The sequence below is a fragment of the Ursus maritimus genome, unplaced genomic scaffold, assembly GCF_017311325.1.
Source record: "Ursus maritimus isolate PB19 unplaced genomic scaffold, ASM1731132v1 scaffold_12, whole genome shotgun sequence".
Classification (NCBI taxonomy): Eukaryota; Metazoa; Chordata; class Mammalia; order Carnivora; family Ursidae; genus Ursus; species Ursus maritimus.
Window position 1 is genome coordinate 35,819,547 of NW_024423564.1, and position 26,740 is coordinate 35,846,286.

Here is a 26,740-nt window from a genome sequence, read left to right on the forward strand (position 1 = left end):
CATTTAAAAACTCAATCTGAAAAAACAGACAAAAAACTGCACCTGGTCCAGGATGGTGCACTTCATTCACACCCACACACACACAAAGAATGAAAGATCAAACAAGCTCACATCCAGACACATTCTTGTAAAGTCTTAGAATATTGAGAAAAACTAAAGCATTCTAAAATTTTTCAGAAAGAAGAAAGAGATGCCTACAATGCCTACAGCATTGAAGGAATGTAACTTTCATCTTTGAACTCTAGAGTCACAAAAACTTGCAACCAAGTATGATAAAATTAAGATATTTACAGATGTTGAAGAGCCTAGAAATCTTACCATGATTTTCAATACATGATTATACTCAGTAGCTAGAAACTGAGATCAGAAATAACAGGTGCTCAAATGGAATATGTTTTTCTATCTGTCAAATGTATTTGTAGCCAGTATCCATATTTGTTAAGTACAATATATTATAACACGGCTAGTAGAGCAGTTCTATGATGTCAACGAGGACATAGATTCCCCTCCTTTTGTTGTGCTGTTTTTGGTGTATAGCTTCAATTGTCAGGATTGCCTCATGTTTCAGATGATTGCTGGAGCTCCTCCCATCACTTAGAAGTAGGTGCACGTGTGTCTGTAGAGTCCTTACCAGCTATGTCATCCATCTGAGGGGTGTTCTCTGAAGTTGCACCCAATGCCCCCTTAAATTATTAGAATTAACCTAGCTACGAGGTAGAATCTTTCATTTGTGCACTTTGCAGCCTGAAAAATAAATTGGGACTCTGCTCCTAAGTACGAAAAGGAGGATGGATGTTGAGGTCACTAGGTCCCACACCATCTTATGAGCAGCCACACCTCCCAAATCTCATTCTGTAAAGTTACCTGAGTTTGTACTCTCAATAAATGAACGAGTAGATTAAGAAAGAAAAAAAGACATAAGAACAAGGAAACAGAGAGCAATAAAGGGAAAAACCTCAGGATGACAGTGGTCTATCAGGTCGAATAGTGGCTGTTTTAGAATGCAGTAGAAGGATGGTGGGCTCTATGGGAGTGGTCTCTGAAGGTAAAAGTCTTAAAAAGAATTGTATGATTAAGGGGACAGAACAAACTTGAGACAAGATTAAGCATGTTATTCAAGATAAAAGGAAAACAATGCAAAATTCCAGGAAAAAATTAAATTGCATATAAACAATTGATTTCAAGCAACTGTTGGAATGTAAGAGAATTCATCTTTGTCTTGATGCTCCTAATATTCTCTTCTAAGTGGCTCAGGAGTTATGGTATTGTTTACAGAAGAAAAGGAATGTAATCCTAGTGCTTATTCATAATAATATGATAATGTCTTAATGGTTTTCAGCTTAGGCAGCCCATGGATAAATTGTCTAAGACTTGGTTGTAAACGCAGAACTTAGAATGTAAATACTAACAAAATTCCGGTATAAATGTAAAATAATAGCACACAGACAATGGGAAGTGAAAGGGCAGAGGAATTATGAAAGGGAATAGAGGAGCACTAATATTTAAAATACTAGATAAAATCTAAGAGCCAATAGAAGAATCACACACACCCACACACGCGTGCACGCATGCAAATGCTACTGATAGCACTGAGAAAGCAAGGAGGGGAGGTTAAAAGTTTACTAAGGAAAACTATTTTTAATTTTAGAAAATCAATACTCATTTGGAATATTTAAATTGAAACAGAAATAGAAGTATATTACTTGGTGTTTTGAAGGTAACAGAAAGTAAAACAGCTTGTTCCTAGGGAGTGGGACTAAGAGCTTGGACAGATATGGGATGGGGAGGTACAGAAATTATGATAGGCTAACCTTATAATTTGATTTATTCACACATATCTTTATAAATATGACAAAAATAAAAGCAGCAATACCAGAAGGCTTCAATTTTCCTGGAAGTCTTACAAAGCACAAATCTCAGCAGAGAAGCAAAGGCTTATCACTGAGGTAACATGAGCTTCTCTCTTATGTGGTGTGTGACATGTAGGGAACTGGCTACAGACACAGCGTGAACCTACACCAGCCAAACAGACACTGGATACCAAAAACTGACCATTGGTGAAGTAGCTTTACTAAACACAGGAAATGAGCAGAGAAAATGTTCCCCTGCTGGGACTGTATTCAACTTGGACTCTCTCTTTTCAGGTTGTTGCATAACTTAATTGTTAATTGAATTTAGATCTACCAGTTTTGTTAGCATGTTCAAAAATTCTAAGTATAGTCAGGCATATAAATTAAGGGGGACAAGGATATTCTCTGTTTAGAGATGTATACATCCTAGATAAACATCATGTGGAACCAATGAAGAGATTCACAATATAAGAAAATAGATAATAGCAGTTATTATGAAGAAACAGATGACAATTTTAGAATAATTATGACATTCAACAGAATTAAATTGTACAAATTACTTGCTGAAATGTTAGGAAGAAAATAGGAACGGTTATATGGTATGCTAGTCAGGATAGGCAGGGTTTTGCTGCAGTAACAAACAATCTAAAATCTCAGTGACTTAAAGTAGGATGATTTTATTTTTTCATTTATTCCACAGATTTAACATAGGTTGAAAATGGGCTCTGTTCCAAGTTGTCATGAACAGCTCAATGAATTACCCTATGAGAAGACAATTGTGTTCACTACTCAGGCTAAGAAATGGAACATTCCCTGTGTCCTTAAAGACATTCCCATGCACTCTCCTCCTCAAAGGTAAGCACCATCCTAACTTCTAAACCTGTATCAGTTTTGTGTATTTTCAAACTTGATATAAATGAAACCACATAATGGAGGTTTTCTTATATGACTTTTTTCTCTTATCATTCTGTTGATGTTCCAACACGTTGCTTTATTATAATTGCAGCAGATTCAGATTCATTGTTGTATATAATTCTATCACGTGAATATACTAAAATTTTTATTTATCCTAGTGTTGATATACTCAATAGAATTGTTTCAAGTTGTTTGCTATTACAAATAATGATTCTTTAACATTCTCATACATATTTTTTGCTGCACACACATATTTCTGTTGGATGTGAAATTGTGAAATTTAGTACTACATTGTTATCTTTATTGGAGGCCATCTCTAGATGCCATATTTAAAATTGCAATCTTCCCCTTTTCTCTTAGAGCTCACATTCTCTTTACTCTCCTTTATTATCTTCACAGCACTCAATCCTCATCAAATAAACTATAATCACTTATTTTGTCTACTCATTTTTATTGCCTATAGTTTGCTTATTGAAGTATAAGCTCCATTAGGGCCAAGATTTGTGTTTATTTTGTTAATGGCTGTTCTCCCAACATATAGAAGAGGTACTCAATAACCTTTGTTGAATGAATTAATTATTTTGTATCATTATGAGTTGGGCTCCATATTGCATTATATATTTATTTCACATTTGTAATTTTTTTCTGTACACTGCCTGTTTGTAGCTCTTGATTCCTCTTTAAGATTTTATATATACATTTTGAGAATTTGAAAAATTTACTTTGTGTCTGCTGTACATGCTGAAAAATTGTTTTCCAGTCTGCTGTTGGTCTTTTGACTTCATTTAGGGTAATTTTTTAAATATATGTTTTTTATAATATAGTTGATGTTATTTATCTTTTTTTCTATAAATCTTCTAGATTTTATATCCAATTTAAAAAGGCCTTTCTTATTTCAGTAATATGAATAAATTCACAGTACTTTCTTTCCAGGTTTTTTATGCTTAGTTTAAATCTTTGCTCCATCAAAGTTTATTTTGTTTTGAGGAATGAGGTGAGGATCCAGCTTTACTTTTATCTTACATGATTTATAGAATTATCCCTGGCTTCCCCACTAATTTGAAATTGCATCATTAATTTAAAGTTAAGCCAATCATGTTTGAATCTATTTACTTTCCTCCTACTCTGTTTCACTGTTTGTCCCAACTTATCTCTAGTGACATTATAAACATTCATCTCTAGTGCTCAAGTTTCAAAACATTATTTTATATTTTTAATATATTTTAAAGTTGTACATCTATCCATCCCTATTATTAAAACTTTCTAATTTTCTTCATTGTTAAAAGATGTCCTAGCTATCTTCACATACTCATTTTACAAGATGAACTTAATATATTTTGTTTACTTTCATGTGGCATGCAAAATCAAATCCCAAACTAAAAACTACAAAGAAAGAAGCATGCAAACAACAATAAAATCCTCTTATTTGTTAATTAGGTTTGTGTTGAATCTATAGATTAGTTTAGTAAGAAGTGACATAACCAGTGGATTATATCTTCCTATCCAAAAACATATCTTTTTGGTTATTTAAATCTTCTTTAATGAGTCTTTATAGATTTTTAAAAGATTTTAAAATTTTGTCTAATGCAATAATTATAAAATTTATATCTAAGTATCCTACTGGGTTTCCTTGTTTCTTGAAACAATATACTTTTTGTAATATTCTGTTTTCTGACTGGTTATATGTGAACATAGGCAATCTAGGGATTTTTATATATAACTTTCTATTCCATCACCTTATTAAATTCTATTTCTCTAATAGGTTTATATCTAATTCTCAAAGCATATAGGCATTATTTTCTAGAACTATGATAATGAATTGATAATAGCAGAATTTTATTAATACAAAAGAGAAAAAACATGTATACAGAATTGATTTATAAATCTGAGATTTAAGAATATTGAAAAATTCAATGAACTTAAAAATACTGATCAAGTAGGTACATATTAGGGAGGCTTTCAAAAGAAAAATATAGAAAGGGAAAATCAGCAATATATACTAAGAGATTTAAAATATCACTAAATTGCTAAATATAATTCTTTAATGATTTTTTGCTTTAATTTTTAGGTCCTATGATCCATTCTGAATTAATTTTTGTGTATGGTCTGAGATAAGGGTCAAGGTTTTTGTTTTTTACCATTGGGATATTCATTCATTCTAACACTATATATTAAAAATACCATTTGTCCCTGGAGGGCCTGGGTGGCTCAGTTGGTTAAGTGTCTGACTTTGGCTCAGGCCCTGATCTCATGGTCCATCTCTTAAATGTAGAACTAATTTAGAGCTAAGTATCAAACCTTCTTTGTTTCTCATTCTGACCCAGCTCTTTTCTCACACTCTATTTCACATTCTATCTACAAACCATTTCCAAATACATAACTCTAGTCTAGTGTACTTCCTTAACCATGGGAGACATAACAAGTTCTCTAAGTGGCAACATGACATCAAAGTGGAGGGTCACATCACACTGAGACAAGGGGTAGATGTGGGACTATCTCCAAGGCGATCTTTGGGTTCAGTCTTTAACAACCAAAAATGCTCATCTGGACTTGTGTTAGTAAGTGTTTCACTTTACTTCCTATTACACAACAATGACAACCAACATTTACTGAGTGTTTACTATCTACCAGGCACTCTTCTATGAGCGTTACACATATTAATACATCTTTGTAATCCTCATGACAATTTTATCCTACGTTATTCCAATTTTACAGATTAGGAAATTTAGTCATTGGGAGATTAAATAAATTACTTAAGGTCACAGCTTGTAAGTGACTGCAATTACCTTGTAGCCTGACTTCCGGGCCCATACTACCAACTACTGTGACAGAACTACGATTATATACAACACATCTTACGACAAAGGTGGCATTTTAAAACAAGATAAGGAAGTTTTAGTAGAAAGAAAGAAAGAAAGAAAGAAAGAAAGAAAGAAAGAAAGAAAGAAAGAAAGAAAGAAAAAGAAAGAAAGAGGAAAAGAAAGAAAGAAAAAGAAAGAGAAAGAGAGAAAGAAAATAAAAAGATAATTAGAATATTATTTGAAAAAATTAAGGTTTTTTTTCTTCACAGTATATGTCAAATGAACTAAAGACTCATATAAAATGCAAATCTTTAAAAGGTAGAGAACATACAAATGTCCTTCAAAATACTTTCAGTGGGGGAGAGGCATTCCTACATATGGATTTACAAGCTGAAAACAAAGATAATTCTAGCAGATTTGACTATGACCACTTATTTAAGAAAGTCCTATGCTACCAAATGCCACAAACAAATGAAGAGGCATAAAGCAGGGAGAAAGTAATTGTGGATTAACAAGAAAAATAAATGCTCAAATAGAAAAATAGTACATAACATGACAAATATTTCACAAGAGGGTATATTTTCATATCCCATGAGCATATGAAATCACCATATAAATAAAAAAATAAAACAACATGTTTTTTCTTTCAAATGGTAAATCTATTTTTTAATGAAAATTCCCAGGGTGGGTGTGGATGTCAGAAATTTTATAATCCTACACTGCTGAACTGGTGGGTGTATAATTGGTAAAACCTTACTGGGTAACAATTTTGTAATAGGTATTTTGCCTTTAAAATTGTTCATTTGTCTTGCAAACATTGCTACCTTTATCCTAGCATTTCTACACTAAGAAAGTTACTCTAATGGAATATTTGCATTTCTGTGTTTATTTTGTAAGGATATTTACTCAAGTTAACTATAGCAGTGAAATATTGGTAATAATCTAAATATCCCATATGGAAGGATTACCACAGTGGGCTGGAAAATTAATTTTGTTAATTTATCCTCAAATATATAACATTTCATTGCAGGGTTTAAGGTTGCTTTCAGAAGTAGAATCTCCACATTGTCAAGTCAAGGCTTGAATTGAGAACATAGATGAAAGAACATTCTGGGCTATGTCTGGAAATCCTATGGCTTTTGACATAATGTGATTTTACTATATCACATAACTTGAACTCTGTCACACACTAATTTAGTTTACCATATGCTGAGTAAAGTAAAGCTTCTTTATGTATTCCTTAACTGCTACAAAGAGGCAGCTTCCCTTGAGGAAACACCCACATCATCATTATCATCATCATCATCATCATCATCATCATCATCATCATCATCATCACAGGGGTGGTTTTCACTTTGCCAATTTGGTTAAGTCAGGATGTACAGTTCTCCAAACTCCCTTCTCTTATAGTTCTGGGTTACAGTTGGTCAAAAAGAGATATTTGCATGAGATTTGGAAAGGGGAAATGAAGCACTAGTCATTATCCTTTAAAGGTTGCTTTAGTCGGATGTCATGATGGACAAATGCAGAAATGGGTTCCTGTTTTTTCTTACTCTGCTCTATTCTACGTCCGGGTCTCTTTCCTGATTGATGACCATGTTGACCAAGAGCAGCTCTGGGCCTACCACTAAATGCTAATCTGTAGACCTACAGTGTTAAGACCTAGACAGATATGAGATAACTTCTCATAGACTTCACAAAGAACTTGTCCTTCACAGTCTAAGATTGCCATATAAAATACATATAAAATACAGATAAACAATAAAATAAGATAAAACAGATAAAATAAGTTCAGATAAACAACAAATACTTTTTTTGTCTAAATATGTCCCCATACTTCAAGAGTTGATTATAGCAGTGACATATTGATAATAATCTAATATCCCATAATAGAGGATACTCCTGAATGGGTTGGAAAATTAATCTTGACACTTTATCCTCTACTGTAAGTACATATTTATCCTTAAATATCTGTTGTTCACCTGAAATTCTAATTTAACTGGGAATCCTATACTTTTTATTGCTTCATCTGACTATTCTAACTTTTGTGGATTGACATGGTTGGTTCTTAGACTAATTGATGAATCCCTTTCCTATCCTCCATCTCCTCTTCCAAACTTTAATTCGTCCAGCTCCTTGTACAACTGTGTAAGGTCTAATTCCTAAAAGAAATTGCCTTCCCAAAATATTCATAGGGACTCTGCTCCTTCGATTCCTAATTTTTTAATACTAGTAATGGTGATAATAAAAACAACAGCAAATGCTAAGGTTTATTAAAGCTTACTATATGCCAAACTCCATTAAACAATTTACAATAAATCTATATTATTTATTCTCATTTAAATTTAATGCATCTCAGAATTTGATTAATACATTGCACTTAAATACCAATTTCCATTGATCTCAGATAGCCTATGCTCCTCTCTTTCCCTTCTCTATTTTTCCTTAAAGGAAATGTGAAGTGAGTTTGTTACTTCAGACATCTGTATCTGAGAAGAAAGGAAACTGAGGCACCGGGGATTTTAGAGAAATCCTCAAGGTCATATATTGAGTTAATGGAGCACTTGGGAGTAGAATTTGTCATCGCTGAGACTGTAAACTGTTGTCTTGACTGTTGTGCTGAGCAACACTATGTATCTTTAAAAGAAAAGGAAAAATAAATCTTGAAATTTCAGAGAATCAGTTTCCATTAAATTTCTATATCTTGCATGGAAACTTTTAACATTAATCAAAATGTCCAAATGTAACTCACTCCACAAGTTTTAACATTTATTTTTAATCCAAGAACCTTACACATCCCTTTGTTGTTCTTATAAAATCAGATTTTATATTCTTTATCAAACATGTTTAAGTTCAGTTTCTAAACATAAGCCTGGTTTTCACATAAGTGCCTCACATGACTTGAACAATGGGTTTTATATGTACCCAAAGAAGATATTTAATCACTTGGAATTTCTTGCTTTATCAGAAGTTATTTCTTTGAGAGGGATTTTGATGAGAAAAGTTTGGGACAAAAATTAAAGAAAAAAAGAAAATTGGAAATATTCAGACAAGTGAAATGACTTTAATTGATATAAAGAAATTGATGTAAAGAAAATGAAAGAATAACACTTACCCTTAACAAGTCAAACCTGAAACAATCTCACGGAAAAAAGGCGATTTCAAAATAATTCTAAAGCTTGCTATAAAAATCTCTAAGCATAATAAAGGTACTTTTCATTTGTTCTATAATTGATCAAATATGGGATTTCCAACCACAGGTGTTCACTTTTCCCTCTTTTTTCTGATTTGGGGGATATTTGGCATAGGCACGTCCTTTTCTCCTACAGGTCAATTTCCCACATAACTCTCCATATGGTCCATGTATAGCAGAGTATTTGTTTTGTAGAAGAACTACTTATCTGCTAATACCCTACCTGATGTCCAGAATGGAAGACAGAGGAAGAAAGAAGATAACCTTGCCTAGACCAGGAGGGCTGATATCAAAGAGCTTGCTTTAGCTTCATGAATTATTGTTTAATTTCATAGCATTCATAAGCACATTCCTAAACTTAAATTAGGTATAATAATTTATAAAACTTCCAGTTTCCATAGCTAGTCTACCCTATAAACTGTCCACAATATTCCAATGAAATAATCAAATACAACTGTACTGTGTAGTGACTTAGAGCAGTGTTTCTTGAACTATCTGTAATGAAAGGCTAGTTGTTATTCCTGATCCACTGCAAACCAATATTTTGTAAAACACAAAAAGCACAAATTACTATAAAAATAACCATGTACATGGATGTTGAGACAATATCAAATAGTTACAAAAGTTCTCAAACATTTATGCTCAGTTTCTGCACTTATTTTGTTAAGGACGTGCCCCAGCTGATGGACCATTTTTGAGTAAAATTGCTTTAAAGTATAATATAGTCTTTGGGACTCAGTTGCTTGGATTCAAATTCCATCTCTGCTATATTCCACTCACCTTGTAACCTTCCACTTACATTTTACTTTAAAGTAAAATGAAAAATAACACTGATGCCTTCTTCAAAGGTTTGCCATGAAGATTTAATGAGATACTATATGTGAAACACTGGGAAGAATGTCTAGCACACACTACGGAGTCAATAAAGGTAAGTCATTATAACGACTACATGCACTTCTACAATATACAAAGTGCTTTCCCATCCATTTCATTTATTCCCATGAAACTTTTGTGGTGGTAGGCTAAAGAAGTTATGATTATCCTCTCCTGCACATTTGAGAAAACCAAGGATCAAGTGTTTAAATGGTTCCTCAAGTGTTCAAATGGTTGTACAGCTGGTAAATGATAAAATCAGGAGTTATATTTAATGCTAGCTCTCCTTATTCTATCCTCCCCACCTCGCTCCTTCTTCAAGGCATGTCAAAAGCTACACCAAATAGTTTTCTTCATACAGAACAAAGTCTTCCCACTGGATTCGCAAGCCTCTTTTTTTTTTTTTTTTTTTTTTTTTATGACACACCTTGACAAACCAACAGGATCATCCTAGCAATATCCTTGATTGCCTCTCATTGATTAGCCTCTCTCTTCCACAGGAAAGGCTTTTGTTGACCATGCACTTACATTTCTTTTTGGAGCTACTGAAGAGCAAGATGTATACAATTTATGCTTTTAGCACACAGTGCTATATATCTAGTATTAATGTGATGGGAGATATATTTTAGATGTTGGAAACACTGCTTGGAAAATAATTTCCAATCCAAAGATGAAAGATATGACCATTGCTTTTTGTGTGTCAGTGGATGGTCTGGCTTACCTTTTCTACTTGAACATATTCAGATGTTAGGAAGGTTTCTTTATTCAAGGTTTGGATGTTTTACTTCTTACAGGTCCAAAGAAATGTTTACTTCTTCCTGTGGTTAAATCATTCATATGAATTTTCAGAGTGTAAGGCACATAAGAAATTCATATGGGACATTAAACATTCTAGTAATTATGATATCTATTTGATTCAGAGACAAAGGAAGGAACCAAACTCAAGATACGTTAAGAGAATAAAATTTCCCTGTGTTAGTAAATTAAAAAGGGAGTTACAAAAATCAAATACTGCAGATGCATTTTCTCCAATAATGCCTTCAGGGAAACTTTCTTTCAGAAAAGAAAACTCTTCAATTATATAGCAGCACAAAATGAGCTTAGTGTAAACAAACCATTGTCCGCTACTCTAAATAAGGTAATGAACATCCCATTAGCTAATTTAAAATCCAAATGATAAAATGACTTTTTAAATTGTGTAGAACAAGAAACTTGGGTGAAGGTAAACTCAAAGCATTCAGAATTATGTCTAAGTGCTACACCTGTGTATATCAAACCTCTCTAGAAATTAGTCCCGAAGAATGAAACACTCTCTCTCTTCTGTCAAAAGTGTCAAGTAAATGAAGTAACTCAACCACACTTGTTTGGGAGCAGCCCTGTGCGCTCAAAATTCTGGGTTGAGGTCAGGAGTGCTATAGCAACCATGATGAAATATGAGATTCCATCGTGCCCTAGACTCTTGTTTACTGCACATAAAGGACTGCACTAGATAAATATAGAGAGTTCCAGGCATTGTACCATTAGTGGCCAAAAAGCAAATAACCTTTAGCTGGAAAGTAAAGCTGTCCCAGACCTAATAGACAGGGATTGAGAGCTGACTGCAGTGAGCATGGTAGAAACTTTATTTTATTACAGGTGAAGAAAGATTACCATCGTGGATACAACATCGCCTGCAATCTGCTTAAATATTCTCTTTGTTGTAATTCTCAATAGGTGAACCAAAATCTTGAAGCCAGAACAAAAGCATGGACATATATGAAAAATAAGGATCCTACTTAGAAATAAAAATCTATGATTAATTTGAGTTCCCTCAGAAGTAGACCCTGAGGCTAGGGTTTGAGAAGTAGGCTATTTGGCAAGTGATCTCAGAAAACATTGTTAGGAGAGTGGAGAAAGCAGGCAGGAAAGGGAAAGCACAAAGTAAAGGGTAAATTTTCAAACCAGTATCACTGGGGCAAACCAGAACTCTGGAGTCCCTATAGGACAAATTCTCCCAGAGTTAGCTCAGTCCAGGAGCCAAGGAGCTGTGCTACTTGTATACTGAATCTATCATCAGTTGGGGAGAGGAAGAGATGATAGTTTAACACTACCAAGCTGATGTGTTGGTACCTTAAGGCAATTGGGTGTCCAACAGAGCCTTTAAATAGTGAGGCCTCAGGGGTTATAGATGGGGCATTGGCTACAGCTTGTGAAGCCAGATTTCTTTTGTTTTTATAGCAATTGGTGCTATATCCTTAGGAATTTAAATACATATGTACACACACATTTGACTTAGGAATTATCTTCATTTGCTTTTAAATGTAGATGTGTGACCCACATTAAGGCAGAGAACTGAGACAAGATGATGCACAAGATCATAAAGTGGAAAGAATAAATGCTATGGAGTTAGACAGACCCAGATTCAGAGCCTAGCCTTACTAGCCAAGTGAATTTGGGCAAGTAATTTAATGTGCTTATCTTCTAAAGCAATTCCATTTTCTTTATTGGCAAAATGAGTAAATAATATGCATTTTGCAGAGTTGTGATAATATATTTCAAGCACCTAGACTAATGCTTGTGATAGAGCAGTATGTCAATGAAGATTAGTTATGATCACTAACATCTCCATGAGGAATACCACCACCACCGTAATCAGTAACAGTATCACCAACATCGTCACTATCATCATCATCATCATCATTTTTTCTCGCTCAAAATGCTTGATGGTTTCTCTGCAAAAAAGAAATACACCTCTTTTGATGTAATGGGAAAAATCAGAACGATCTTCAGTCTTTAAAAATATGTGAGAAGAACTCAAGACTCCTCTGACATTTCATTTCAGAGGAGTTGCACTTAGCAATGGGTGTACAGCTGCTTATGCTAGAACACTTAGACAGGTAGTAATTAACAGGCACTAACAGCTTCAAGGGAAAAGAGTATGTAAATACTTATTTAGAAAATATTTAAAGTATTCATTACAGAGATTCTCCAAATTGCCACATATTTTATGGTAATCTATTTTCTAAAATGAATCAACAGGACTAAGCCATTCTGTTAAAATGTCATTTAGTAACACCTCCGTACAACTGGCTGCACCATCATATGGATCCAAATACAGATTAACACAGTAACTTCTTTTCCTCTCTTCTGAAAATTATAGCATTAAAGAGAACACTAGTGACTTGCATAAAGTAACTATACTAACTGGGTATCACTGAGTGAGTATTAGACTTCGTTAGAAGAATTTGGATAGTTTAGGTTCTCAAAGGCACCGTGACCTAAGTATATTAACTGACTGAGGATGTCACTACTTGACCCCTCAGTGATTCAGATGAGAATAACCCAGGAATTGTTCAACCTTAAAAAATCCAATGATCCTGATGATGATAACTAAAGATCTTCCCTTAATTGACCGTATCTAGCTCCATAATTTTAAACACCATCTTTGTGTTGATAATTCTAAATTTTTATCATTAGTTCAGGGATGTTAATCTACATGTCTCTCATCAATCTGCCTCCATCTCAATATCTTTATCACGATGACTAACAGGTATCTCAATATTATATAAATTAAAATAGTGGAGTTTACTTCACCTCCTCTATTAACCTAGGTGCTACTCCTCAAAGCAAATCTTTGGGAGTCATGTTTGATTTTCCTCTTTCCCTCCCCACCTCCCCATTTCTAATACATCAGCAAGTTCTAAAGCTTTGCCTCCAAATTATTTCCTGAGCCTGTCTACATATTGTTACTCCACTGCTCCTATCTATTCCAAACCACCATCTTCTGTTGTTTGAACTTCTTTAATTATCTACTTACTGGACTTCCTGCTCCAAACTATATAATATTTTATCAGCCAATGCAGAAAGGTATCTTTTCAAAAACTTGAATCAGATCCTATCACTTTTCTGCTTAAACCCTTCCAGTGGTTTCAGCTCATATGCCAAATAAAATTTAAAATGCTTACCAAAACATATACAGACCTACATGGCCCTTTGCCTCTTAGAAATCTTTTCTTCCTCCTACTACTCTCCTGCTTACTTTCCAGGCACAGTAGGTTCCTTTATCAGGGACATACCAAGTTTATTCCTTACTGTTGTCTTGCCTTTCTGGCCATGTAAAATATTCTTCTTCCAAATCTTTTTTTTTAAGATTTTATTTATTTATTTGAGAGAGAGAGAGAGACATTAGAGAGAGCATGAGCAGCAGGGAGGGGTAGAGGGAGAAGCAGACTCCCCACTGAGCAGGGAGCCTGATGCTGGCCTAGATCCCAGGACTCTGTGACATGACCTGAGCCAAAGGCAGATGCTTAACCTACTGAGCCACCCAGGTGCCCCTCCCGAATCTCTTTATGGCTAGCTCTTTATAATTCAGCCCCGAGCTCAAATGTAATCCTTTCGAGGAGCTTGTTTCAGCAACCCTATTTAATATCTCCCCTACATCCTCTTTAGTCACTCTATATATTATTCATTTTTTTCTTCATATCATTCACAATTCCTTGAAATGATCTTGTTTATTTATTAACTCCCTATTGTTTATGTCATGCACTAGAATATAAGATCCATGGGTGCAGCCAGTGACTGGAACTTCATAATGGTAAATGGAATTCTCTGGGTGGAATAATGTGCTCCTCTCAGGTTCTTCCTATGTAGTTGGGTAGTCTGCTTAAAGAGACTCTGACATGATGCCCAGAAGTGGTTATCTAGCCACTCTTGAGTTTTCCAAGGCTTGTTCTCTGGTATCAAATAAGCTATCTTCCTGAAGAGGAGTGGTGATAATTGAAGTTATAATACTTCACAACCACAGAATTGTTTTATTCCCATGGAGGGATGATTGATCTGACTATGACTGGAATGTGTCAGTCATGCTAATCAAATGCCCAATTAGGTGAGGCCTGGGACTTGGAGACACTGTTGACAGGCTTAGACTGGCCAGGGTTGTCTTATACAATGGAATGACTTTGAGTGTTGGCTACCCAAGAGGATATTACACTCTGACCAGCCTCATATTTGGTACAGATTATTACCAAGTAGAAAAGTAGAACAATCATGTTCTACATATAGTAATGAGCAGGATGGTTATTTAAGATACCCTAATAAGAATCCTGGGACCTCTTCTCTTGGTCAGGTCAGAGTTCCCAAGTTTGATACAGTGGAAGGCTTGCAGGTGTTATTGTTTGAATTTTTTCTTCTTCTATTTACTGCTATATCCATCCTCCAGAGTCTACCGCAGCCATATCTGTGACTAGCATTGCAACTATTTTGGGCTGAAATTGTACAAGTTGCTGATATGTTAGTATGTGATCTATAAAGTCCCCTTTTGTGATCAGAGAGAATATATAAGCTGAGAATCAAAAGTTAGTTTGTCCAAAAATTCTTGCAAGCTGACCTCCTAAAAAATTCTAAAACTGGCCACAGTTGAATGCTTAAGGCAAACATTTTTGGTAGAGAACTGAGAGGGTAAATCAGATCATTTACCAGGCTGTATAAGCTACAGCTACAAGGCTTAGACCCCAGCTCTCTGGTCACATTAGGTATATTAGCTATCTATTGTTGCATAACAAATTACTGAAGAACTTAGCAATTTAAAACAACAAATATTTATTATCTCACAGTTACTGTGAGTCAGATGTCCAGGAGTTATTAAGCTGGGTGGTTACAGTTCAGTGTCTTATGAGGATGTAATCAAGGAGAGGTACCAGGCAAGTAATTTTAATACTTGATGAAAGGAGGATTTATTTCTAAATTCACTTATGTGGCCTTTGTCAAGATTCAGAAAATCTGTTTCCAAAGTCACTCATTTCGGCTTCTCCACAGGGCTGTCCCATGACATGGCAGCTGGCTTCTTCTAGAGTGAGCAATCCAAGAAAGAGTGAGAGAGAGAACCAAAGATTGAAGTCACAGCCTTCTTATAAACTAATCTAGGAGGTGACATTCTATTGCATTTTGTTCTTTACAAGTAAACCAATAAGTCCAGCCTACACTCAAAGGGAAGAGAATTAAACAAAGGTTTGAATGCCGGAAAGTCGGAACCGAGATGGCCTTCAACAGATGAATGGATTAAGAAGTTGTGGTCCATATATACAATGGAATATTACTCAGCTATCAGAAAGAACGATTTCTCAACATTTGCTGCAAAATGGATGACACTGGAGGAGATAATGCTAAGTGAAATAAGTCAAGCAGAGAAAGACAATTATCATATGATTTCTCTCATCTATGGAACATAAGAACCAGGAAGATCAGTAGGGGAAGAAAGGGATAAAGAAAAGGGGGGTAATCAGAAGGGGGAATGAAGCATGAGAGACTATGGACTCCGACAAACAAACGCAGGGCTTCAGAGGGGAGGGGGGTGGGGGAATGGGATAGACTGGTGATGGGTAGTAAGGAGGGCACGTATTGCATGGTGCACTGGGTGTTATACGCAACTAATGAATCATCGAACTTTACATCAGAAACCAGGGATGTACTGTATGGTTACTAACATAATATAATAAAAAAACATTAAAAAAAAAAGAAATAAGGCAGCTTGATCTCCAAATTCTTTATAATTCTTGATAATAAAAATGCTATAATTTTAGTGAACAAATAAAAAAAAAGTCTCAGAAGCTGTCTACAACACTTTAGAGGGGTAGGTGATCCCTATCCATAAACAGTGTGCATATAGAATAGGGTTGGTTTCCTTATCATCTTACTGCTGGATCCTTGCCGCTGGTAATGTCAGTGAGTGTTGATGTTTCCTTAATCACGCAACTTAGGAGTCCCTCTCCCAGTTTGATTTCTGACTCCATTAGATGCCTGTGTGCCATCCAAGAATGCAATGAGCAGTGAGGAATCTGAGCTTCTACTACTGCTTCTGTCTCCATGATTTTCTCCTTCACCTACCAGCAGCCCTATTAAGAGTGGCTTGCTGCTATTTAAGCAGATATGGCATGGATTCTTGTCCCATCATTTGCTTCTGTTGATGCATCACTTAGTTTTGTTGTCGTTGCGTTAGTATTATATATACTGCCGGTATTTCAAACCCAAATCTTCCCTAAATTGTGCACACTTCCTTTTAGTAGATGAAGTCCTATTACGTTTTAATAGAATTTTAATAGGATTTTTAATAGAATTTAGTAGAATTTTAATAGGATTTATTGGATATGTTCTTTTAAAAAAAAAAATCTCTCCTGGAGATTTCTGTTGTGTTACACAGCAGTTGAATTAGATTTTCCATTACCATCATGCTGGGGATTACTTTACCTATCATCCCACGATGGATTCTCTTTCTTGGATTACTTTTACCCTTTTTCTTGTATTTGGATGATGTTGTTTAAATTATTGGGTTCTGTTCTTTACCAGCTTCTTGAGAAATAGTATACAGAAGCAAAATTGTAAGACATTGGTATGCAATTCCAGATTGGAAATAGTTTTTTTCTCAGAATTTTACAGCCTTACTCCACTCTCTTTTAAGTGAAAAATATTACTCTTAAAAAGTCCATATTTTGTGTAAGTCATGTTTTTATATTGTTTTATCTCTCTTTGAAAGCTATTTGTCCTCAGTGCTTTGAAATTTCATAATGATCCAGGTTAATTCATCTGTGTCTTTTGGTTTTTTGGTAGGCTTTTTAAATCTGGAAGCTCTTATCCTTTACTTCTGTGAAATTTTCTTGACTTATTTTATTGGTGATTTCATTACCTCTACTTTCTTTTTTCCCACTTTATGGAATATACATTTTAATGCTATTGTCACCTCTCATATTCTCTTTGATTGGGCAATTAACACCTGAACACCATTTTCAGCAAAATGGAAAAAAAAATATTTGCTCTTGCTTTAGTGTGTTTATATATTGTAAGTGATGAGCAGAAATTAAACGTCTGTATTTAATCAGTCATCTTTATCTGGGCATACTGAATTGTTTTTTTTACATTGATATACTGGCATCTCTATATGAATTTAACTAACATTTCATTAAAAACATTTAATATAATTATTGAGTTTATATCCACTGTCTTGCTATATTTTTTTTCTCTGTGCCCTTTGATTTTTGTCCCCCCTTTTCTGCCTCCTATTAAGTTAATTGGGTATTTTTTTAGTTTTCCTTTTATTGTCCCACTTGATTTTTAGCTTCTTCTCTTTGCACCATTTTGTTACTGGATTACTCTAGATATTACAATGCACAGACTTAACATTCTCTTATGAATTAACATTATACTACCTCCTGTAAAAGTAAGAACTGTGGAGTATTACAGTTATATTAATATGTCCTCCTGTCTATTATGTTATTGTTATAGTAAATTTTACTTTAGATCTAAGATTAGTCCTACAAAAAGTGTCACTATTTTTTGTTTGAACTATGAAATTAACTTCCAAAGAATTTAATTTAAAAAAATGTCTTTTAAAAATCTTTTATTTTTACCCACATACTAATCATTAAATTACTTCTTAGAGATTTATATTTCTTTCTGCTATTATGTCCATTTAACTTGAGGGATCTCTAGTATTTCTTATAGTTTAAGTCCATAGGCGACACATTCTCTAGGTTTTTATTTTCTGCAAGTGAATTTATTTAACTTTCATCTCTTAAGGGTGATTTCCTTTTTCTATTTTCTTAGGTTAACTTTTTTTTTTTTCCTTATAGCACTTAAAATACGATGCTTCCTCCTCTCTGGCCTCCACTGTTTGTGATGTGAAGTCATTCTTAATGTTGTTCCCTTGTAAGTAACGGGTCCCCACCTCCCCTCTCCAAAAATTAATTTTTTTCTTTTTCTTTGGCATACATAAGTTTGACTCTGATATGCCTAGTTTTATTTGTCTGATTGTTTTGTTTTGTTTTTGTATTTGTCCTGCCTAGGGTTCTCTGAAATTCCTGGATCTGTGGATAAAAGAAATTATGCTTTCTGCCCTATTTTATCTCTATTCCTTTTCTAGAATTCTAATTACATTATATTAGATGGCTCAATTTCGTCTCATAAGTCATTAAGATTTTGCTCATTTGTTTTAATCTTTCTTCCCCCTGGTGATTCAACTCTACCCATTCTTTCTTCTGTTACACAGTATGCTGTTAATCTTATCTAACAAATTTCTGATTTCACATACTGTTTCTTTTTTTTTCCTTCAAATTTAGAGTTTCCATTTTGTTCTTTTGTTGAATTTCCATGTCTTTCTAAACTACACCATATTTTTGCTCATTATCTTTTCAATTTTCTAAATTTTTATAAAGGGTTATAAGTTTTGTTCTAACATGTAAATTAACAACTGGAGGCCTAGTTTGAAACTTTGTTAGAATGAGTCTACTTTGGTTTTCATTTTGTCCTTGGGTATGGACTTTTTGTGTAAATTGAAAGCACAAGATGTGTACTAAGTCCCTCCAAGTTGGCAGGACCTCAACTCTAAACAGAGTTTGGTAACTGGCAACTACTGAAATCTCTCCTCAGTTCTTTAAGTCTTCCAGGTGTTGCATTCTGCTAGTGTACCTGAAGTCTTGATTTATGCATGCTTAGTATCATCCCAAGATCCGGGGGGAATTTGTACGCACATCTGTGGCTGCTCTTTTTTAAGCTTCATCTTTCTTAGGTGTTCCCCTCTCCATTTCCTACTATGGTAGGAGCTGTGAATTCAAATATATGATTTCCCAGCCAATAAAATTGCTGCTCTCTCATTGAGTTCTATACCTTCGTGAGCCACAAACCTCGCAGTGTCCTGAGAGAAAATGTCAATATTGAGTGTGGATCTCACCCAGTGTGCTTCCTTTCTTTCAAGGGTGATACCTTCTCCAGGTTCTCTTACTTATATATAAAGACATTTATCATAAGAAATTGGCCAAATGATTATGGAGGCTGAGAAGTCCCAAGATTTGTGGTTGGCAAACTGGAGACCCAGAACGGCTGATGGAATAGTTCTAGGCTGAGCCCGAGGCTCGAGAACCAGGAAAGGTGATAATGTAAGTGCCAGTCTGAATGCCAGTAAGCTCAGGGCCCAAGAACAGCAGTGGTTTCAGTGTAAGTCTGAAAGCCGGAAAAGACTGATGTCCCAGTTCAGTGCAGTCAGGCAGGAGGAATTCCCTCTGATTCAGCCTTTTTGTTCTATTAAGGTCTTCAATTAATTGGATGAGGCTAACTCACATTGGGCAGGGCAATCTACCTACTCAATCTATGGCTTCAAATGTTAATCTGATATAGAAACACCTTCACAGATACACCCACAAAAATGTTTGACCAAATGTCTGGGCACCCTGTAACTGAGTCAAGTTAACACAGAAAATCAACCCTAAGTAGATTTGAGTTCAGTGAAAGAAGAAAATTTTCCAAGCACTTATTTCTTACTTAGGTTGCTTTCTCTCAGATATAACTTGTGCCACTCTTTGAAGGGCTCAGCATACTGTTATGTAGAAAATTATGGGTGGATTTTAGCATGGCAGGTATACACAACTGATAGACGGCATTCCTTAAAATGGGTCAAATTTAGGCTAAGGCTTAAAGAGAGTGGGCAAGCATTATGCTATTTATTTATATTTTGTAGTTAGGTATCATGAAAATGCAAATATTATTGACTTAAAAATTAGAAATAAAAGGGTATATCGGACTTCATTTATACCCTCCTCAAGGCTGTGGTAGTACATCTCTGTGACTCTCTTGGTTCTACCCTGCTTAGTGTGTCACCTTTGTTCTCAGGATAACTTATTTTATAGGATTATGACGGCTAAAGAAATTCCAGTCTCCATGGCCACCATCAGAAAGAGCAGAGTATTAGTGTCTCAGAATTATTCCATAAATTCTTTATAAATGTTCTAATTAAGTCATCCCTTACCTAATTTCTTAAATAATATAATACATGTAATGAGTTTGTTTTAGTGTCTGGTACATTATCAACAGATGTTATCAGTTGGCACCATTGTTTCTTTCCCTTCTGAGTAAAAAGGCATTTAGTGTGACTTCAGGTCACACTTCTTACCCAATGCTCCCAAAGCAGGGGAAAAATGTGGTGATCTTGATCATTCCTATCCTGTACCTGACATTTTAGTGTGAATAAAATTTGCCTATTTTCTCTGCCAGGAGTAATTTGTTGGGAATGGGACCAATTTATGATAACGATGGTGGTGATGATGATGATGACAGTCTCAGGTGGTGAGTGAATGATTTCTTACAAAGTGCTTTCTTACATGTGATCTTATGCAACCCTTACACCAATTATAATAAAATGATCTCTCTTGGAACCTGCCTATTTATGGAAATGCAAGGATTGCAATAGTACCTCTCAAATCAGAGGCAGGCAATTGCTTATTCTGCATGTCTATAAGAATTGCCCTTCTTGGGACTCCAGTGAACATTAGAATCCCAAAAGCTACTGCAACTGTCTGTGATTGTCTAAGAATCAGCTCACTCTCTGATTGGGTACTCAGGATTAAATTTTGTCCAACAATATGTGAATTTTCCTGCTCTCTATTTGACAATTCATTCCTGAATTATCTTCCAAATTTGAGGTGAATTACAATTCAATAATTTAGTCTGAAGTAGAAGCTAATATGAGCTCATATTTTTGGACATGCAAATAAAAAATAATGATGTTTATCTTAGTTAAATAAAGCACATTTATAGACACTATCTTACTTGATCAACACAATTCTGTCAGATAGGAAAGGCGGGCGGAATAACTATTTGTTAACTGCATAGTATGTGCTAGACTTAGACATTAAAAAAATACATATAAACAACTCTAACTCTCAGATAGTCTTAATGCCAAATGGTGACTTATTAATTATTGATCTCAACTTTAGAAAATAGGAATGTAAGGCTCAAAGAGGTTAAGTGACTTGCCCAATAGCATGCAGCTAAGAACAAGTGAAGCTAGAACTCTCTGGGTCTTCTGATTCAAGTCCTACGGATTTTGCATTATCACAATTGCTGCCTCTGACACTAATGCTGCACAGTAGAGATATATTTCCTCAGCTTTTTCTGTTGCTTGGCATTTTAAAATAGGCTCAGAGAATAATTTACTGTCTCCTTGTGTGTGTGTGTGTGTGTGTGTGTGTGTGTGTGTGTGTGTGTGTAAAGCCTTTCTCCATTTACATACGCTTCTATTTGCAGATTCATAGTCTAGACGGCCAAGGCTGCAAGTATCCACTGGTGGGCCATTATGATGATGTTTGTTCTTTCTCACTAATATCATAAATGGGTGTAAGGTTTGATAGCTCTAAGTGACAGAAAAATATTTTTATAGGTATAGCAGGCACCCATGTCTTTGTAATTAAGCTTGCCTGAAATAAGACCAAATGCATCAACATATTTATGTCTTGGATTGTGCAGTTTCTTTTTGCTGTTATTTTATTAACATAAAGGGTGCCTTTAATTATGCAGAGCTACAATCTGCATTATTGATATTCTATAAACAGTAACTATACCCGACTCTAACGAAGCAAAAACAAAATGTGATCTCTTATTTTTTAAGATTCGTAGAAAGTCTGTGTTATGAAATAAAAGTAGTTGGAGGCATTAGTTTCCTTGAGTTGTTACTATGTATGGATATGGATGTAGTCATTTTCATTGTTGGGATTTCCCAACTCCATACATTTTGTTCAAATTTGCCTGAATTACAGTAACATTTAAAAAATGATGTCATCTGACTCCACTTGACACACTTTTATTTTTTAATTTATCTTATTCCATATAGCCTACAGAGACATTTCTGAGAATATCTCAAAGGAGTTGACGTCTACTTGGCATTTTATTTGGGAGTCTGAAATCTGTCAGTCAAGTTAAATTCTTAATGGATTTAAAGGAAGTAGCTATTTTCCAGGATCAAGTACATTAAATGCCTTTCTACTCAGATTCATATTGCTTTGTATTGTTTGACCAGTTGATTTAGGTTTTGAGAGAGAGAGTGAGAAATATGGATGGAAGGAGGGAAGCAAGGAGGGAGGGAGGGAGGGAGGGAGGGAGGGAGGCAAAGAAAGAATAACTTCCCACTTGCAGTTGCATGATCTTAACCTTAGTAGTCTATTTATATATAAGTCATATGGGATTTATTACCATTAGAAAATATAATGGAAGATCATGAAAAAGGGAATCATAAAAATAATGATTATTGTCTTCCAAGCTTAAGGAAATTACAAGAATTGAAAAATCAAGAGGCTTTTTCTTGCTTCACTCTGCTATGTCTATGACACTTCCAGCCAAAAACCCTTTCCATACTAGGATCAACTGAAAAATTAAAAAAAAATAGTTTGAACAAAATGACCTCCAATATTTTATAGCTCTGGTAGTGAAAGATATATATGCCATTGGAACCATCTTTATATTTTGTTCTTGGTTCAAAATTTTGCTACAAGTGTATTCATGAGCTTTTTTTAAATGGCATTGCCTCAAAAAACTGTGGTACTTAGGTGGTCTGGTCTTTTATTCATTCCCTCTCTCAATAAACACATAATAGGTCTTTTCTCTCTGGATAAAGAAGAGAATCAACAGTCATGGTCCCTGTATTTCTAAAGTTCATGGTCTTGGGTAGAAAGATATTATAGAGAAAGTCACAAAAACAATTTCAGATTTTGTGATTAGCAGACAAGAACTTTAAAATAACTATTAAAGGGATGCCTGAGTGGCTCATTAAGTTAAGCATCTGTCTCTGGCTCAGGTCATGATCCCAGGGTCCCAGGATCAGAGTCCCACATCAGGCTCCTTGCTCAGCAGGGAGTCTGCTGCTCCCCCTGCTTGTGTTCTCTCTCGCTCTGTCAAATAAATAAATAAATTAATTAATTAAATAACTATTAAAATATATTAAGCTATAGGTAAAGATATATATGATGGTTGAAGATGGGGACCGCATTGGTCAGAAACGATCAGAGAGACAGCTCAATTAAGATACAAGGCAAGGTTAAATGATAAGGCTCATTTCCTACAGACCAACTCCTGCAAGACAGGGAGAGATAGCTGTTTTGCATCATAAATAGAAACAAACACAGAGAGTCAAACAAAATGAGGAAACAGAAGAACATGTTCTGAATGAAGGAGCAAAATAAAACCCCAGGGAGAAAAACTTCATGAAACAGAGATAAGTGATTTACCTGGTAAAGAGTTCAAAGTAATGGTCATAAAGATGCTCACTGAACTCAGGCAAGAAATGGATGAATCACCAAGAACTTCCACAGACACAGAAAGTATAAAAAAGTACCAAACAGAACTCACAGAGCTTAAGAATACAGTAACAGAACTGAACAATGCACTAAAGAGAACCAACAGCAATACTCCACTTACATCAATAGATAGATCATCAAGACAAAGAGGTCACTAAGGAGATATCAGCCTTTTTTTTTTTAAGATTTATTTATTTATTTGAGAGAGAGAAGGAAAAAGAGACAGAGAGAGAGCACGCGCGTGCATACACACAGAGGGAGAGGAAGAGGAAGAAGCAGACTCCCCCCTGAGCAGGGAGCCCAATGTGGGACTCCATCCCAGGACCCCAGGATCATGACCTGAGCTGAAGGCAGACGCTTAACCAACTGAGCCACCCGGGTGCCCCAGGAGACATTAAACAACATATTAGAACACAGGGACTTAACAGATATACAGAGAACATTCCATTTCAAAACAGCATAACACACATTATCTCAAGTGCATACGGAACATTCTCCAGGATAGATCACAGGTTAGGACACACACAAAACAAACAAACAAACAAACAACACTTCAATAAATTTAGGACTGAAATCATCAAGCATCTTTTCTGACCACAGTGGTGTGAAACTAGAAATCAATTATAAAAGAAAACTGGAAAAAAAAACCCACAAATACGTGAAGATTAAACAATATGCTACTAAACAACTAATGGGTCAACAAAGAAATCAAAAAGGAAATAAAAAAATACCTTGAGACAAATAAAAGTGGAAACACAACACTCTAAAATCCACGTGATACAGCAAAGGCAGTTCTAAGAGGGAAGCTCATAATGACACAGGCTTACCTCAACAACCAAGAAAAATCCCAAATAAACAATCTAACTTTACACCTAAAGGAACTAGAAATAAAGAAAAGAAAAAAAAAATGAAGTCTAAAGTTAGTAGAAGGAAGGAAATACTAAAGATCAGAACAGAAATAAATGAAATAAAGACTAAAAAACAATAGAAAAGATTAATGAAACCAAGAGCAAATTCTTTGAAAAGATAAATAAAGTTGGCCAGTGCATTCTCTTGTGCATTCTCTGTATGCACAAGAGAAAGAGAGAGAGAGAGCCTAAATAAATAAGATCAGAAATGAAAGAGAAGTTACAACTGATACCACAAAGATATGAAGAATTATGAGACTTAATTGAATAATATTACACCAACAAATGGGACAACCTGGAAGAAATAGATAATTCCTAGAAACACAAACTTTCAAGACTGAATCATGAAGAAATAGAAAATCTGAATAGACCTATTATCAGAGATTGAATGAGACTGAATCAGTAAAAACAAAAACAAAAACAGAAAAAAAGCCAAATAAACCAAAACTTTCAACAAACAGAAATCCAGTACCAAATAGTTTCACTGGTGAATTCTACCGAACATCCAGAGTTAATACCTATTCTCAAATTATTCCAAAAAAATTGATGAGTAGGAAATGCTTCCAAACTCATTTTATAAGGCCATCATTACCTTGATAGCAAAACCAAAGACACCACAAAAAAAGCAAATTACAGGCCAATATTCATGATGAACACAGATATAAAAATCAATAATATATTAGCAAACCAAATTAACAAAAAATTAAAAGGATCATACACCATGATCAAGTGAATTTTTTTCCAGGAACATAATGATGTTTCAACATTTGCAAGTCAATAATTATTCATCATATTAACAAAATGAAGGATACAAATTACATGATTGTTTCAATAGACGCAAAAAAAAAAGATCTGGCAAAATTTAACACTCATTTATGATAAAAACTCTCAACAAAGTTGGTATAGAGGGAATGTACCTCAACATAATAAAGGTCATATATGACAAACCCACAGTTAATATTTTACTCAGCAATGAAAAGCTGAAAATTTTTCCTCTAAGATCAGAAACAAAACAAGGATGCTCTCACAACTTATATTCAGCATAGGATCAGAAGTCCTAGCCACAGCAAGCAGGAAAGCAAAAGAAACAAAAGGTATCCAAATTGGAAAGGAAAAAGTAAAACTATTACTATTTGCAGATGACGTAATACCATCCATAAAAACTCCACCAAAAAAACCCTGTGAGAACTAATAAAGGAATTCAGTAAAGTTGCAAGATTCAAAATTAATATGCAGAAATCTTGCATTTGTATACAATAATAATGAACTGTCAGAAAGAGACATTAAGGAAAAATCCTATTCAGAATTGCATCAAAAAGAACAAAATACCACACTGGCCCCAGACATAACTTCTATCCCTGTCCCTGTTTTCTGTTTATCACTAACAGACTACCTTTTATGTGGGTTGTTTTGTTTTGTTTTGTTTTTTAGTGGGGTTTGGGCTTGGTCTGTTTTGTTCCCTCCAGGAATCAGGTCACTTATCCTGGTTTTATCTGCTAATTTCCTACAGGTTGGGAGCCCTGTGAACCACAGGGCAGTAAATAGATTGATGAAGCCTGATGCGCTTGGTTCCGTCTGTCCTGTAGCAGGAGTTTCTCAACTATGGAGCTGGAATACAAGGCTTCTTGAAAAAGAATGACCTTGTGCTTTCCTGAGAAAGAGTAATGAACAGTTCTGGTTGAATCAGTCTCACAAGGCTTTTGTGTAACTTGAGGACTGTCTAGAGGCCTGTTCCCATTTTGAAGAATCAAGGATTATTGCTAAACTTTGCAAAATTTATAACATGTATCCTTCTTATCTGGAGAAAGAAAATAAAAATCTTTAAAACAAAACAAAACACCTACAAATAAATTTAACCAAGGAGGTGAAAGACCTGTACTCTGAGAACTATAAAGTACTGATAAAAGAAACTAAAGAAAACACAAATAAATGTAAAGATACAGCATGCTCATGGATGGAAATAATTAATATTGTTAAAATGTCCATACTACCCAAAGCAATCTACAGATTGAATGAAATCCTTATCAAATACCTATGGTATTTTTCAAAGAACTAGAACAAAACTTCCTAAAATGTGTATGGAACCACAAAAGACCCTGAATAGCCAAAGCAG

At 34.8% G+C, this 26,740-nt stretch overlaps 1 pseudogene; it reads left to right on the top strand.

Moving 5' to 3' along the window:
• The first annotated feature begins 2,568 nt into the window (after window positions 1–2,568).
• Window positions 2,569–26,740, top strand: part of LOC103663113 — a 52,541-nt pseudogene continuing 28,369 nt past the window's right edge.